Source organism: Cebus imitator, unplaced genomic scaffold (genome assembly GCF_001604975.1).
Source record: "Cebus imitator isolate Cc_AM_T3 unplaced genomic scaffold, Cebus_imitator-1.0 Scaffold108, whole genome shotgun sequence".
Classification (NCBI taxonomy): Eukaryota; Metazoa; Chordata; class Mammalia; order Primates; family Cebidae; genus Cebus; species Cebus imitator.
The window spans coordinates 3882576-3899728 of NW_016107423.1; the positions used below are offsets into that span (position 1 = coordinate 3882576).

General features: G+C 34.7%; 1 protein-coding gene across 12 annotated transcripts in view; it reads left to right on the top strand.

Moving 5' to 3' along the window:
* The window catches only part of NBEA (neurobeachin), a 707023-nt gene that overhangs the window by 663872 nt on the left and 25998 nt on the right, over positions 1 to 17153 (top strand). The window lies entirely within an intron of this gene.

Genomic DNA, 17153 nt, shown 5'->3' on the forward strand with positions numbered 1-17153 from the left:
CCATATTATTCCAAGCATTTTTGTCATCTCTCAAACACAAATTTGACATTCCATCTCTTTCTGTATAATATTTTTTTCAACATAACTTTTTACAAAACATAGATTTTAGGTTCTTGACATGTATGGAAAAATTGAAAAAAGGCCAAAAACAAGTAATGAGACCAGTGTGTGGTTTCTTTTTAAATTGCAGACATTTTTAATATATTTCTATATCTATATTTTATTTTTCTTACTTCAAAATCTCCATTAAAATCTTTAATGCTTTATGTGTGTTAGTAATAAATGAAACCTAGCTAAATATTTAAATATGAATATTTCACATTAAACTAATCTGCCAGTGTGGCTATTCTTAAAAATAGCTGGGATTACAGGCTTGGTGGCTCACGCCTGAAATCTCAGCCCTTTGGGAGGCCAAGGCAGGAGGAGGGCTTGCATCCAGCCTGGACAATATGCTGAAACCCCTCTCTACAAAAAAATACAAAAATTGCAGGGTGTAGTGGCACAGGCCCACTACTCTGGGGGCTGAGGTGGGAGGATCACTTGAGCCCAGGAAGCAGAGGTTATCATGAGCCAAGATTGTGCCACTGCACTCCAGCCTGGGTGACAGAGCAAGACCCTGTCTCAAGAAAATAATAAATAAATAAAAGCAATATTTCCACCTTCTAGATGGAATACTCAAAAAGTGCATGAATGAAATAGATGCAGTCATGCTGTTTTATTTTTATATGTTCTCAATCTGAAATGTTTATAGCTAACAGTTGGAAATAATGTGCTGTAGTATGCGTATAGTATTTTTAGTGAAAATATTCATATAAAATATTACTTAAATCACTTCTACATTGCACAAAATGATTTCAGATAAGTGGAAACAGTGAAGATGCAACAGCTGCTACCTAAGTGTTGCTTCAAGGAAGCGATATCCCAGTCTTCCATTCTACCAGATATCTGCCATCTGTCGTATGCAAAACAAGTAATCATTTCTACATCTCCAGCCAGTGGAATGCCTTTTTTATTTTTTATTTTGGAGGTGGAAAACTTGTAGATTTGAGAAATGAAGCTCTACAAAAAATTTGCATTTATAAGTTTATTTCTTATATACCTCTATAAAATTAAAATAACTCCATTCGTATGGTTCAAGCAGAGAATGGGAAAAGGAAGGGAAGAGCCTCATAATCATTGATCTTGGACCCTTAGGGCAAAATACTCTGAGAACACATTGCAAGCATATTATTAGGGGCAGTATTGTACCATATTGTGTGCACAAGAAGATAAAATTATTGCCTGAAGCCAAGAGACAAACAGAGAGACAGAATGAATGAATGAGAGAGAAGGCAGGTATTATGAAATTGGCTGGTGAAATAAAGAATTTTCTCTACAAATCATTATACTCACCCAACTGAGCACCCCCAATTGTGTATAAATTGTAATCAGATTATTTGGTAGGAGATAATTCTGAGCTTAATTATTCTGTTAGGTATACACCCTTGCTTATCACATGCCTATTTTATTAAATACTTTATAAATTATTCTTTTAAGACTAATACCTTTTAGAATCAGAAAAAAAGAAAACAAGTGTAATAGTTCATACTGTATTCCAAGATCAACTCTAAATTGTCTTTTGACTTTTAATTGTCATAGACATTTTTGCTTCTGAACATTTGGTTACACATTTTTACCCATTGTAATAAAGTTCTGTTCTTATAAAGAAAGTTGCAAGTTAATCCTTTTGGGCAAAATAAAACTACATTAAGCATCTTATACATGATGAAAGGGCAAAGCAGCATTAAAATTGACAGAAAAATAGGTTTTTGCAATTTAAATGAGGGTTTAAAAAGAGACAACTGAAAGAATTTGAAAATGGAATTAAAATGGAAACCTTTACATGGAAACTTTCTTTACATGGATACAGTGTTCATTATCTGAATCTTATCAAAATACCTGTTTCTACAAAATAATACGTCAGTGCTTTGGACAGTGAAAAAAATGTGTATAAGGATTGTTAAACTGTAGAACTTCTTAATGAAACATTACATAGAAATGTAAAAATTAAAAATTGTTTTCTATTGAATGGGAATGGTTCAAGCATGTCGGCTTATTCTATAGATGGTCTGAACAATATCTTGTATTGCAGCTTTATTACCTTCTAGTGATGCCGACTGTCTACTGCTAGGGTGCCTCAGCCCAGGACTCTGTCTCCTTTCAGCATGCTCATTCAGAGCACATAATTGCCAGACACTCAGGTTTCATTAGAGAGACCTGGAGTCATACTGTGAAATGTATGTTCTTTCTCCCCAAACCTCTTGCCCACTTCCTCAACCCTATAATTCTGTGTCAGTTCTTGAAACACTACATGTGAAGGAACGCATACCTGGAATACTCTTACCTCCCTTCCCCCAGCCTGCAGAGGCCTCAGCACACACCAGCAGAGAGGTTTACCCTGACCCTGTGGATCTGTGTGGACTCAAGATTGCTTAGGAAGGGCCTCTATCTCCATGTGACCACTAGGGGGCCATTTAGTACAGTGTAGACATAACAGATTAAATGATTTCAAGGAATGCTAGTTAACTTCCCCTCCCAATTCCCACCATTTGCCCCTCTAACGTATTCCCATTGCTGTTAATGCCGGTTAGCCACATAGAAGCTAACAGATTCCCACAAAGACAGTTCTGCACTAAAATTTAAGAATGTGAGAAATAGTGTCCTCCAAAGGATGAGAGCCCGCCTGAATCCTGTGAGCTGGGTAAATGAGGCTGAGTTATTCAATCTCACTTTACCTCAGTTGCTCTCTCTGTAAAGAAGGACTAATACATCTATGGTCATAACAAAGAACCCAGATAAGATGGAATGAAGTGCAGCATATTCATTATTTAGTGGTCATTTATATGCCCTTGCCTATTTACAACCCCTATGATTAGACCATCTGAGAGGCACAGTACCTTTCTTTAAAACATTCTTGTTGAGTTTTTGGAGGTCTTGTACTGCTGTGTTGTGACTTGAGAGAGTTGATTACCACCTAAGTGGTTGGACACAGGCTCTTGTAACCATTTTCTTGAGCTCAATACATTTATTTTATTTGATAATGTTTATCTTAGTATTTTTATAATGCAAGATTGTACATTTCATATAAATAAAGCCAAAGGAAGGCTAATTATAGTTACACTAAACTCCAACTAGCCTAAGATGGATTTTTTCATGCTTAAATTAAGCACTAATTTAAAAAGAGACATATTTAATACATGAATATATATATCTCCTTTGTAAAAAAAAAATTCCGCCTATAACTTTGAGTTTTGAAGTTAGTGCTAAAGTTTGAAAAATGGCTTAAGGTTATTGATTCATTTTTCCTTGACAGGTGAAATCATGAAGCAGCACTAACCATAGCAATTATGGCATTAAAATGTCAAGAAATTAGAGGTCAGAATAACAGATAATTTTCTTCTCTATGTCAGATTGAAAATTGACATTCTTTGACAGTTTAGGAACTCTGGCTGAGAAAATTATGACAGCTTAACTTATTTTATACTTGTAAAGCAGTAATTGATAATAAACTTTATCATGACAGCCTCTGGGCAGAAACATGACAGTACGGTTCTGGTACAAAGCTCTTCTTAATATGTAAACACTAGATCTGTGGGATAGTAGATTTATTTAAATTGTCTAAAGTCTTGGCTTACATCATAATCTTCCATGCTCTTTTTTCGTAGATGAGCTCTACTATTTGAGCAGTGTTTTTCCAGCATGAGAAATCATATTTTTTTCTTATCCATTTGTATATATTAATAAAAATTATATGAATTGATTTATTTTTTTACTTACTAAATGATGACCAAGAAACTTCATCCTATGACCTGCTTAGGAAAGAGAGTATTCTGGTTGGTAATCATTTAGTCCCATGGTTTTCCAACACCTTGACACTCAAATGTGGCCCATGGCTGAGCAGAATCAGCATCACCTGGGAACTTGCTAGAACTTCAGGCTCTCAGGCTTCTCCAGCCTACTAAATCAGAAAGTGCATTTAACGAGAGCCCCAGGCAACTTGTTTGAGACATTAACTTTTAAGAAGCACTGCTCTGCTAAAGGTGTATTAGACTCATTTGGAGAGCTTTTTTTTTTTCCCTAAAAAAGTCAAGAGAGTGGTATAATGAACCTCCATGTACCTATCACCCAGTTTCAAAATTTAAAACTATTTCATCAAAACCTCACCCAATCCTGTACTTTTTTTTTTTTTTTTTAAAGAGAAACAGTCTCGCTCTATCTACCAGGCTGAAGTGCGGTGGCGCCATCTTGGCTTACTACAACCTCTACCTCCCAGGTTCAAGCAATTCTCCCACCTCAACCTCCCAAGTAGCTAGGATTACAGGAACCCACCACCAAGCCTGGCTAATTTTTGTATTTATAGTAGAGAAGGGGTTTCACCATGCTGGCCAGGATGGTCTTGAACTCCACCTGCCTCAGCTTACCAAAGTGCTGGGATTACAGGCTTGAGCCAATGTGCCCGGCCACCCTGTACATTTTTAAATACACATCCCATACCTGTCTAACTCCCCATTCACTCTATCCTCACCATCCCATGGGCATCTCAGAATATCCAGGGAAAGGCTTCAACAAGTCTATTTTGGAAAAAAAAAAAAAAAAAAAAAAAAAAAAAAAAAAAAAAAAAAAAAAAAAAAAAAAAGAAAATTTAAAAAAAAAAAAAAAAACATTCTCTAGGAATTTCACACACATTCCCAATTAAAAACCATTTAGCCCAACCTCGTATTACATATCTCATTAAACAAGTTTTTCAAGACACCTAGCTATGTGGCGTCAGAGCCAGGGCCTAGGCAAGGTGTCCTGTTTCTTGAGGCAAGGCTTCTTTAGCCCCATTATTTTCTAACAATTGAAAAATAACAAAATATATACTTAATTGTATTCATTAATATTCTTGCTTCAGAAAGATTCTTAAAATTTTAACGTAAGGTATTTTGCTTTTTCAAACTGTAAAGATGTTTCTCTATTTTATTTATGCTTTTGAATTTGTTACAAGTTTCAACTCAGTAAAACTTTCAGTAATTATATGGGGAAAATTACAACGATTTTAAGAAAACTTTATCAGCCATTTTGTTGATCATTTGATCTCATCACTTCTCAGAAAAATATAATTTTATTAGTGTTTGAGGCTTCCAAAGGTACTGTGGGATCATGTTGTAGTTAGTAATTGATTAGTAGTTAGTATTAATTAATTGAAGACCATGAAAATTTTTTACTGTACTTTTATAAGTGTAAAATACCTGATTCTAAAATTGTTTTAATAAATTATTACACTTAAATGATTATAGACATAATTATTCAAACCTGTGTGCCTCAGAGTATGATTATATAGTATGTCATAGGCAATAAAAAAGGATAGAAAGATGAGAATGAGATTATAAGTTGTATCACAGCCCAACCATTAGTATTTGAGTGACATTAAACCAGTCACTCAACTTTTATGTACCTGTATTTTCTCACTTAAAAAATGATGACAGAGATGATACCTAATTCATAGGAGAAAAAAATATGTGAAAAATACTTTAAACTATAAAGCACTACATAGACATTATTACCTAAAGGTATAATTACATAAAATATCTTAGAAGAACTTTTGTTTTCATAAATTATTTATATGTGATACCCAAATTATCAATCTAATAAAAAAAATCTATGTTAGCAACAGAGAAAATAAGTTAATTTGTTTTAAATATTATTTAGTTAAAAGAAGAAATTGTGGTTTTTAAATTTCTTTTCAGTATTATCTCCAACATTTTATCAAGATAGCCTAATTGCAGCTCACTTGTTGCCTGTAACATTCTTTCTTGATCTTAATTAGTATTAGCATTTCTTCCTTCATTATTCTTTATATTTTTAAAAGTTCTACTTGAGTGTCATTAGTTTTCTATTCATATTGTCAAATGAAGTAGCATCACTATTACTGGCATTGAAGTTGTACTGGTTCAGCAAGAGAAAAAAAAGGAGTCGCTATTTCAACAGAAGCTGTAAGTATATACCAGACAAGTTATTAACAAGATACTAACTTCTGAGCTTGTCACAATACTTGTCATTATTTCTATAGTTGACATTGCCGAACTGAAAAATGATTTAAATGGCTTCTTTTTAACAGTGAGAAGTATCCACATGAGCCTATCATAAAGCATTGTTTTGCTGGCAGCCATTAGAACATACGAACCATTGCAATAATTATTTATTTATAGATATACACATTTATTTATGCTGGAAATATTAAAATATTAAGTAGGTTTTAATAACACCCGCAGTCATAAAAAATGTGATATTTTAGTCTAATTTTCTGTTAATATTTCTTGGTTTTCTTAGCTTATATTTTCTTTCTCTATCTTTTTCTCAAGCTAACAGGGATAACACCACATCCCTTTGGATCCACCTATGGTGAAAATATGCCCATAGGAAGCAGGCTAGATTACTTCAGTTTTTACTTTATTTTCTTGCTGAAATATTCCTTGCTACTATAAAGAACTGACATGATAGGGCTGTCAAGAACCAGAAGATAGATGTGTCTTTAACCAAAACAGCTGCAATGCTGGCTTTTCTGAGATGATGAACTCATAAAATTTATAAGGAAAAAAACACACTTTTTTCATCCTGGTGATGTAAATGAAGGTATTCATAATGACAACATTGAGGGCCTCTACAATTATTGCCTTCCTTGAATTCTTTCTATTATTCTTTATTCTTTCTGACTTCTTTATCCCTCAGCTTTTCCTCCCCCCATTTCTGACTCTCTTTGATATGACAAGAAATATCAACACCACCTGCTGGATCTGCATGAATGAGTTGTATCCATTTACAAGTGCCATGATGCCTAATTGTCTTCACATGGGGAATGTCCAGAGTTCTTCTCCCGGGCAGTTATCCTGAGAAGTGATTGCAACAAATGGTCACAAAGTGGTTGATAAAGATTTCTTAAAACCATCTTAATTTCCCCCTAGAATTACTGAATGTCTTACTGGGATGAAAATTTTAACAAGTTCAAAAGCCAAGTTAAAATAGAAAGCAAACCCCTACATTTTAATTATTGGAGTGAAAATAAATATTTGGTGTTCTAAAGCTAAAGGATCGTTTGGGAGCAAGAAAAATACCATGATTCCTAAAACGAATAAGGATATAAGTTCAAATATATTTGTTATATGTTTCTCATTGCAAAGGTTTGCATTAAGAGCCAGAAGGCTTGTATTGCAAAGGTTTGATGAATAAGGTTTTAATATAGAAATTAGTATCAAGGAAATTAATGACACACATTTAATTTTGATTAGTGAATAAATCTTTAATTTAGGTTTATCTTACCTCCTCATAATTACTGCAGTTCTTCACTAGGCCATGGTCATCAATTGTGCACTAGAAAAGCATAAATGATGCAGCTAGCCAAAGTTGGATGTGTGTCAGTTATGTGAGTTGTGATTTTTTCTCCTCTTTATTTTTATTGTGTGATGTTGAGAAGTACTAATTATTGATTTTCAGAAATTAACAGCAAGTACTTTCACAAGCATCTAAAGCCATATTTTACTCAAGGGAAGAAGAGTGAAAATTGCAGCCTGCTGTTTATAATAGAAATAGCTGGAAGGGATTTCCTCATCTTCTGTTAACATAGATTTCAGTTATATTACACAGTTGTTACCTCAGCATAAATTAACAATTATTCAAAACAAATTGCATGTTTCAATTTGTTGAAATTGATATTAGCCAATCTAAGTACCTAGACATTTCAGTTAGATGTTTAGAACTCATCTTTAAAGGTTTTAAACATATTGATAATGAGCCTATTTAAAGCCATTTGAAGTCTGAGTATAGTATATCTAAATTATTGTTGCCCATTTATGTCAAAATCAAGAATATTTTGTTCTGCTGAATGCATGCAATAATACTTTACTCTCACTTTAGTGTACTAAAAGTGTATTATTTTAATTTGGAATATTTATATCAGCACCTGGTAAACCTGTGTCTCAGTGTCATTCTACATACCAAACAAATCTATTTCCCCTTTTTTTTTTAATTTTTTCATATGATTAGGCACTCCCAGTGAACTTACAAAGCCTGCCACCAGTACTACCACTTCTCTCTCATTCCTGCTCCTGCACTACCACCTCCCCCTCAACTTGTTTTCCTCTTCCTTTACCTCCTGAATCAGCAAGCATAGAGTTTAGTTTGTATAAACTAAACTCATTCAACCAGGGAAAATTTGGCAGGGATGTCATTCTGATTCTTCTCACCTATGGTTAAGCATTTGTGGATTGAGTACTCTACTTAGGTACCATTTAATGATTAATCACAAAGTGGGCAAAGAACCAGAAACCTGGAAGAATTCTTAAGAGATCATCAGCTAAAACCTTTGCTTCCAGGTAGGCCAATCCCTAAGACATCTAGAAAAGAGCATTTCAGTTCTGTTCCTATCAACAAATATTTATTGCAATGAGATGCTACAGCCTTTCCTGTAAGCATATAGTCATCTCTGAAATATTTAAAATCCTCAGTGAAAATGTTCCTTGCTTGGATATAATGTTTTTTTGGTCAGTCCCACCCCAACATGCAGCAAAAAGTAACCAGCATTTGTTGTGCCTGAATAGCAACCCTGTTTGTATCAGTCAGGATCTCAGCACATTACCTTTCAAAAGGATGATGAAGACTCCAAAGAAAACACACAAATGAACATACAAATGACCAATAAGTATGTGCCAGCATCATTCATCATTAGGGAAACGCAAATCAAAGCCACAGTGAGATAGGGCCTCACACCCATTAGGTTAGCTACTATCAAAGCAAAATAATAAGTGTTAGTAAGGATGTACAGAAACTGGAAACTTTGTGCACTGTTGGTAGGAATATAAAATGCTACAGCTGGTATAACTGCTAGGAAAAGAAAAACAGTATGGAAATCCTTCAAAAATTAAAAATAGAATTCCCTATGACCCAGGAAATTCCACTTCTGGGTATATATCCAGAAGAATTGAGAGAAGGATTTCAAAGAGACATTTGTATATTCATGTTCTTAGGAGCATTTTTCACAATAGTCAAAAGTTGAAAGCAACCCAAGTGTTCCATGGATGGATGAATGGGTTTAAAAAATGTGTGTGTGTGTGTGTGTGTGTGTGTGTGTGTGTGTGTGTGTGTGTGTGTGTGTGTAATGCATTATTAGCCTTAAAAAGGAAGGAAATTCTGACACATGCTGCAATAGGCGAATCTTGAGCATATTAATGCTAAGGGAAACAAGCCAGTCACAAAGAGACGAATCCTGTGTGATTCCACTTCTATGAGGTATCTTAACTAGTGAAAATCATAGAGAATGAAAGTGAAATAGTGGCTGCCGGGGACTAGAAGGAGTGGTGAGTTTTTATTAAGTATAGCATTTTAATTTTAGAAGATGAAAAGATTCTGGGGATTGGTTATACAATAGTGTGAATGTACTTAACACTACTGAACTGTACTCTTAAAAATGGTTAAGATGGTAAATTTTATGTTATATATATTTTACCACAATTAACTATTTTTTAAAGAATAATGCAGAGAGTTTAATAATGGTTCAATTTACAAAGGTATAGACAAGGTAAAGTGACTGAACAAGGGAAGTGACAAGGAAAGGGAGCCATTCCTGGAATCTGGCAAGAAAAGTGCTCACCCAACAAAAGCTGTGGCCTTAGATAGCGGAGTAAAGGCCAGGCACTGCCAAATGAGACTTGGCAGAGAGAAGCCATATAATTCTGTCTCCACTGTGTCATTGGCTGTGTCAATGATTGTGTCATTGGCTGAACCCACTGGGAAGGTAGAGAGCAAAGGAGCACAGGTCAATGGAGGTGCATCTTCCAGAGCCAAGGAAGATGTGCAGCTCACCTGTCTGTTCCCCTTGAGTTGTTCATTTCTCTAGGACAAGCAGGCTTATTTAAGGCTTCCAGGCTTGGTCAGCCATAATCAGCAACATTGAAATGTACTCACTCTTCCTACCTGAGTTGACTTATACTTATTTTAAGTGGAAAAATCTAGTGAGCTTGTCATTGATGGTACTAGACAGATTTAGTCTGATTTAGACAGAAAATATTCTGGATGGAGCATTTTCTATCTGGAGGAAATGGTGCTTTTTCACATTCATTTGTTAAGCCAGTTATGTAATATCACCATTATAATTCAACATGCCAAAGAGGAAACAGGGATCAGCAAGGGGATAAAAGTCACATATTCATTCTGCTTAGGTTTACACTAAAAGAAAAAAACAAGAATTAAGGCAGGTAACTGAACACATCAGAATCCCCTCCCTCAAATAGTGTCTAACAGCATCTACTAATTAAGGCAAACGTGCTCTTTTACTTGGATTACCAAATATTTGCTTAAATATTCTAATAATTTTGCCAGAATAGGTTTAGCCTTAATGCAGTTGATGGTTAAAATGAAAGGAAAAATATTTATTCCTCTATTTTGTGGTTTCTATGAAAAACTAGAAGCAGTTGAATATAAAATAGCATTTTAATTTTTTATATAGTTTAATATTTATAAAGCAAGAAATAACAAAGTACAGATATTATTTGCTTGATTTATTTTGCTCCTGCTTTTCCAGCATTAAATAGTAATGCTTTATGTGATCTTGTTTTATTACAACAATAAACCAGAAGCAAAAGCTTATCAGTTAAAATATAGTCTGCCATTAAGTAACCTTTTCTTTTATCATTTCAGACTTAAAATTCCATTGTTTTTGTTTATTTTTGTCTATTTGGTACTGGTAGAATTGCAGGTGGAACAGAAAGATGATAGCAGTCACATATATATATTTTATTTTGTGTCAGATTTGTATTTTCTGGTTTAATGAAGAGTACTTTTAAGCATTTAAATTAAAGCCTTGTAAGTAAGAGCTATACAGTGAGATAAACAAAATAAATGCTAAGGAAACTTTGAAAATCTTTTTCTGTTTTCTCAGGCAACCACTTTTACTTCTTTTTTCTTGAATTTTCTGAAAATTGTTAGTGAATTTACTGGTATTTGGACATAGTTTGATATTTTGCATTGTGGGTAGCATAACCTATGGTACTTTATAAAATGCTGATTTTTCTGGAAAGCAATTTAAGAGTTTATACAGGCCAGGAAAATGGATGAATAGGTCATTTGAGAGCCTATGTTGTTTCCTCTGGGCTGTTTGTCATGGCACTGGAGACCTGATGGCATTTCATCTGAAAGATAATACTGAATTACGTTTACAAAACAAAAACAAACAAACAAAATAAAACAGAAAACAAACAGTTGTAATCATTCTGTGGAGAAAAATGTAAATGTAATCATTCTACCTGCAACGTGGAAGAGACAAGATTAACCAAAGTTTTTACCTACCACATGCCAGAGAAGGCATAGCTTCTGAATTCTGGCTTACTTGGTTGCCACATTTAATTATACCTTAGCTAGGAAGTCTTTTAAAATTAATAGGCAAATGTGCAACACATAAGCACACAGTATATTTATTTATTTCCTCTTCTGAGTATTTAATTCCAGGTATGTATCTTTATTCATAGGGGAGGTAGAACTTTCTTGGAAGGAAAGCAAAAAAAGAAAGAAAACAAGCAAGAAATATAGAGGTCAAAGGAATAAGGCATATGTCACATCAAAGCTAACACACATGCCCTTTTGTGCACATTTTACAGGACACTTTCTCTAAGTGGATGAATTACAAAAGGTGTTCCTTTCTCTATCCTATCACTCATTTGCCTTCCAACTGAGTATCTTCGTACAGGGCATAGGCAGCATAATCATGCACATTGGCCCTGGCCTCAGAGGAAGAAGAAAGACTCAAGAGAACTTGTTGAGAATAAGTAAGAAAAGAGGGGACTCTGATGAAGACGTCATAATTTTGTAACTTAGTAGGTGGGTCCTGCAGAATTGTATAAAGGCAAGCCTTACCAGACTAAGAAATGGGATAATCAGGAAGTAGGGAGGGGACAAAAGGGAAAGTGTCCCTAATAGAAACTTTCCTTAATTGGAGCTCTGTATACAGATAAGCAGGTTAAACTAAAAACTTAAGTTATGTGTCATACATGTGTATGCAATCTGAAAATCATGTATACTGTTCATATGTACTTATTTTGTTCATCTGCGCATAACTCAGTTCACATTTATCTTTACTTCTCTGCCTATACCTACAGAATTCCATGCTTTAGAACTTCCTCAAGGTGTTCAACCCACCTATTTCTTGGTGGGTCTTAGCCAGGGAGAGAAATAAATGCTAAGTGCACATTGGTTCAATAAATATTTGGCAAAACAATTTTTTTTTTTTTTTTTTGAGATGGAGTTTCACTCATGTTACCCAGGCTGGAGTGCAATGGCGCGATCTCGGCTCACCGCAACCTCCGCCTCCTGGGTTCAGGCAATTCTCCTGCCTCAGCCTCCTGAGTAGCTGGGATTACAGGCACGCACCACCATGCCCAGCTAATGTTTTGTATTTTAGTAGAGATGGGGTTTCACCATGTTGACCAGGATGGTCTTGATCTCTTGACCTCGTGATCCACCCGCCTCGACCTCCCAAAGTGCTGGGATTACAGGCTTGAGCCACCGCGCCTGGCCGCAAAACAATTTTTTTAATAAGCATCTATAACAATTAAAATTTAAAACTCTTTAACTTAATTTTCATTTCTACTTTAATAATCCCTGGTAAAGAAATAATTATTATAGTTATTTTATGAGACAAATGAGTTTGGACATATACAAGTTTTATTAATAATTTATCAGTACCTTAAAAGACCATACAATTTAAATCATTACCTTATTTACAGCTTTGACCATTACATTTTGGGTTCACAGATACAGGAAAATAAACACACAAAACCATTTTGGAGAAATAGTTTGGCAGTAAAACTAAACTTACTCCTACCCTATGACCCAGCAACCCCTTATCTAGCTGTAGACTCTCCAAAAACTGGCTGCTAACCGCCATCAAAAGACATGTACAAGAATCTTCTAAGCAGCTTTATTCACAGTAACCTGAAACTGTTAACAAACCAAAATATTAATCAACAGGAGAACTGATAAATTGTGGTAGGTTAATACACTGGAATACCATACAGCAAAAAAAAAAATGAACAAACTGCTCTTACATACCACAAGGTGGAATCTTTCAGGCATTATATTGATCAAAAAAAGCAAGATAGAAAATATGTGGTGTATAATTCAATTTAATCAAAAATTCCAGAATACAAAATAATAAATGATGATAAACATCAAAATAATTGTTAACTTGACAGGGTAATGGGGCTAAAAAGAAGGAATAATTGGCTGGGGAGGTACAAGGTTGCCAATATCTATGTATTGCCTTATGTAACCACCACCCAGACCAAGATATGGAACCTTCCAGTTCCACTCCAAAGTCCTTTATCTTAATGTGGGTAGTGGTTAGAAGAACTGGAAAAATGTATACACATACATATATACATTCATCAGGCTATACAGTTAAGATTAGTGTACCTTATACACTTTTATCTTAAATCTTAAAAAATGAGAAATTTGAATAAATAAAAGTGAATGCACATAATAAGCTTAACTTCAAGATACCAAATTAAATGATCTCTTAATATCATTAAGAAAGAATATTATTTACAAGCAAATCTATATTTTCATGATATTCTGCCAAAGTGTTGTCTACCAATGGATGCATTGTCTTTCATATTTGTAAAACATCAAAGGGTTTGTTAGCCTTATTTGTTTTAAAAAATCCAGTGGTTTAAGCCTGATACCTGTGCTAGCTTTGTATGCAAAATGTAAGACTCGTGGCACCACTGTTTAAAAAGTTACTATGCTTTATTGATTCTAAGATGCACACCATTTTCATATCTCAATTCTCCAAAATCATAATGTGTCTTAACAATCAATCAATGATATAGCACAGTTTAATTGATAGCATATTTTACTTATTAATGGTATATAAAATAATGGAGCTTCTAAATGGATAACATTAATGAAGTTAGATTGACAGACATTTCCAAAGTTTTAGGCTTTTTCTATATTCATTATACATGCTCATGAGCTCATGTGTGCAATATTAATTCATTCTGTGTTTACTAGAAAGTACAACAAATATACAAAGCAATTGATATCTTGTAATACAAATTAAAGTTTTAATTATTATATTTTAAAAGGATTCGCAAACCCCAAAGCATATAAGGACCAGACAGGGAATAGAGGAATGATACAAGCCAGTGGCAGTTCCCAGGTTACCTGAGTGGTGGGCGTTACAAAAGGGCAGCTGTGCAGGAATGCTGAGGTAGTATTGCCCGATCTGCTAATTTTTAAAGAGAAGCCAAAAAAAAAAAAAATCCAATTTGTTGTACACCATTTACTGACCTGTAAATTTTGGCTCAAATAGAAACCATGTCTGTGAGCTGAATCTAGCCCATGGGATGCCAGTGTGTGACTTTAGGCTGAATATAAGCTCTTTGAGGACAGGAATTTTACCCATTTCATTTGACCAATATCATTAATATCTAGAATGCAATCTAGTATGTAGTAGGTACTCAAATGCATGTTTTGTGAATAAAGTTAACATTAAATGTCTCTGACCCATGCAGACCAATGTATAGATAAATAGAAACATGTAGACTTTTTAAAATGACATTTCTGGATAATATAGAAGGAATCCGTCTCACAGTTACTACCAGTAGGGTTTTGTTGTTTTTTTTTTAACTTAATATCATTGGAAATTTTTAAGAGAAAATGTCTATACTGCAGAAAACCTTTTCATGCTGTTGACAAACTAATTCTTACTTAATCTTCAAACCTGAGCTCTGTTTTTTTCTGAATGTCTTTTTCCAAAGAGCCTATACCCCTTCCCCTCTGTCATTCCTCTGGGCTCCTCCTGGGCCCATCTCCACTGCGGCCCTGCTCCCTACCATGTGCACTGACACATTCATCATCTTTATTTCGGGGACTGCTAACTACCTGAGGGCAGCCTGGGATCTGACTTTGTATCCCTTGGCATAGAGTAAGCATTCAACAAATATCTGTCAATTGTTTTTGTGGTATTGAATTGTAAAAGTAAAAAACTCTGAAGTGCTTTTCTTTTTCTAGACTAGCTTTCAGTTTTATACAAATGCCCTACTTCTATATTCAGCAAATATTTTTGGAGCCTCTGTTAAGACTAAGTCACAGTCCTGCCCATAGAGATTCAGTCTGAACAAAGAGACATACATAAGTAATTGTGTGTTAAAATCTGTAATAAAGGAGAAAAATGCGCTGTGAGAATATCCAGGGCATTCATTATGATTTAGGGAGTCTGGGAGGTGAAGAATTTAGATCCCTCCCCAAGGTTAGCGTTAGGGGAGGATTTTCTCCTATGTAGGGAGTAGCTCTCAAAACAACTACTTCATTGTAACAATTCATGTGTTGCAGAATGGGTTCTGCATGTCATCAGGCAACTCTCCCATGCACAGGACCTGCACTCTTGACAAGAAAGTCATTGATGACTCCCTGAAAGTAGGAAAGGACAGAAAGTCTTACATGGGGAGCAGGGGAAGAAAGATAGTAGGTGCTCACTTCCCACTCAAACGTTTTGGTAATGACAAGAAGTAAAGGGAGACAGTATGTTTTTCAAGATCAGAAATATCTGTACATTTTTAAATCAGAGGGTAAGGAATGATCTGAGGACAGGATTACCAGATAGCTAAAAGAGAAGTATTGGGCTAAGATCCTTTGGGTCATGAAGGCATGTAAAGTAGATCACAGGGTAGTATAGTCTCAAAAGAAATAAATGTTTTGTGTCGGGAACTGATTGTCTTAATGAAAGGGTAAGGTTAGTCACAACTTCATCTTTATCCTGATGCCTGACTGGAGAGCTCTTTTAAATATATATGCATATGTATTCTGCCTTAGTCCAAAAAGGTTAGAGTTGGGACTTGCAGAAGAGAAGAGAACTGTACAGAAGATTTCTAGAAATTTTATCCATTTCATAACATTTTCTAGTACAATTTTAATGCTTCCACTGAAAAAACAAAACTAGAGTCAAAAAAACCATGTTTGTCGACTCATTCCCTCAATAAACATTGAAAGGCTGCCTACTAAGTGCAAGACACTGATCTAGAGATTAAAATATATTTCATTTTACCCCTGCTCCTCACTCCCACTCGAGTCCTTTTTCTGGGGAAGTAAAAACAGGGGTAGCAGAATCTGTTGTTAGAGAGACCTTTAGCTGTTCATCATACGTGAAGCTAGGTATTCGACATTTACTAACCAGGGCAGTGTTAACAAGAAAATTACCACTTTTGTTTCCCAAATAATTCTCAAGAGTTTGTTGTTAAAAATGTGAACCTAACCAGAAATGGTCTCTTCCCCCTTTTATACTCATAAATCTTGCCTTGGGGGGACAAAAGTAGGATGTAAATGCATCATATGTGAATAAAATTTAGTTAAATAGTCACACTTTGCTTATGAGTGGACACCATGCAAATAAATATATACATAAAAATTGGACAGCACTTAAAGAGATTTAATAATTCATCCCATTCCCTCTGCAAATAAAAGAACCGAAGTCCCATTTATGCAGACATTGCTAAAATATGGCAGATGATGCATTCATGTTTAATATTGCTAATAAATTTACAAGTTCACATTTTTATTGATAAACATTTTCTTGAGATGCAGTCTAGGAGGACAGATTTTTAAATTTAAGTACTTTATAAATTCAAATTGTAGATAGCAATGAGATGAGTGGTGGTACTATGGCAAGAGCCATCTACCAACTTACCTGTGCTCCTACAAGCTATGATTTTCATATTTCACATTTATGTGCAACCAAATTGCACACAATTTAGGGAAAAAATTAGCATGGTGGCAGGGTAATGATCATAGTAAATATCGTGCTTCTCCTTGTTGACATAAATTACATACAATATTTCAGAAAAATATTTTTGTTAGTCTAGCTTCATATGTTGAAATATTTTGCCTATAGAATTTATGTTTAGAAGAAATACTTAAGTTTCTTTTAAGATTATCTCTTTGACACACACAAGAAAGGTATATTGTACAGTCCAGACATTTTGAGGGCTAAAATTATTTTTATTCATTGGAAACTATAAAATATCATTTCCATCCACATAGGCTTTAATGAAATATTGCATAGTTCAGGATACACAAAGATTTTTTGGGGG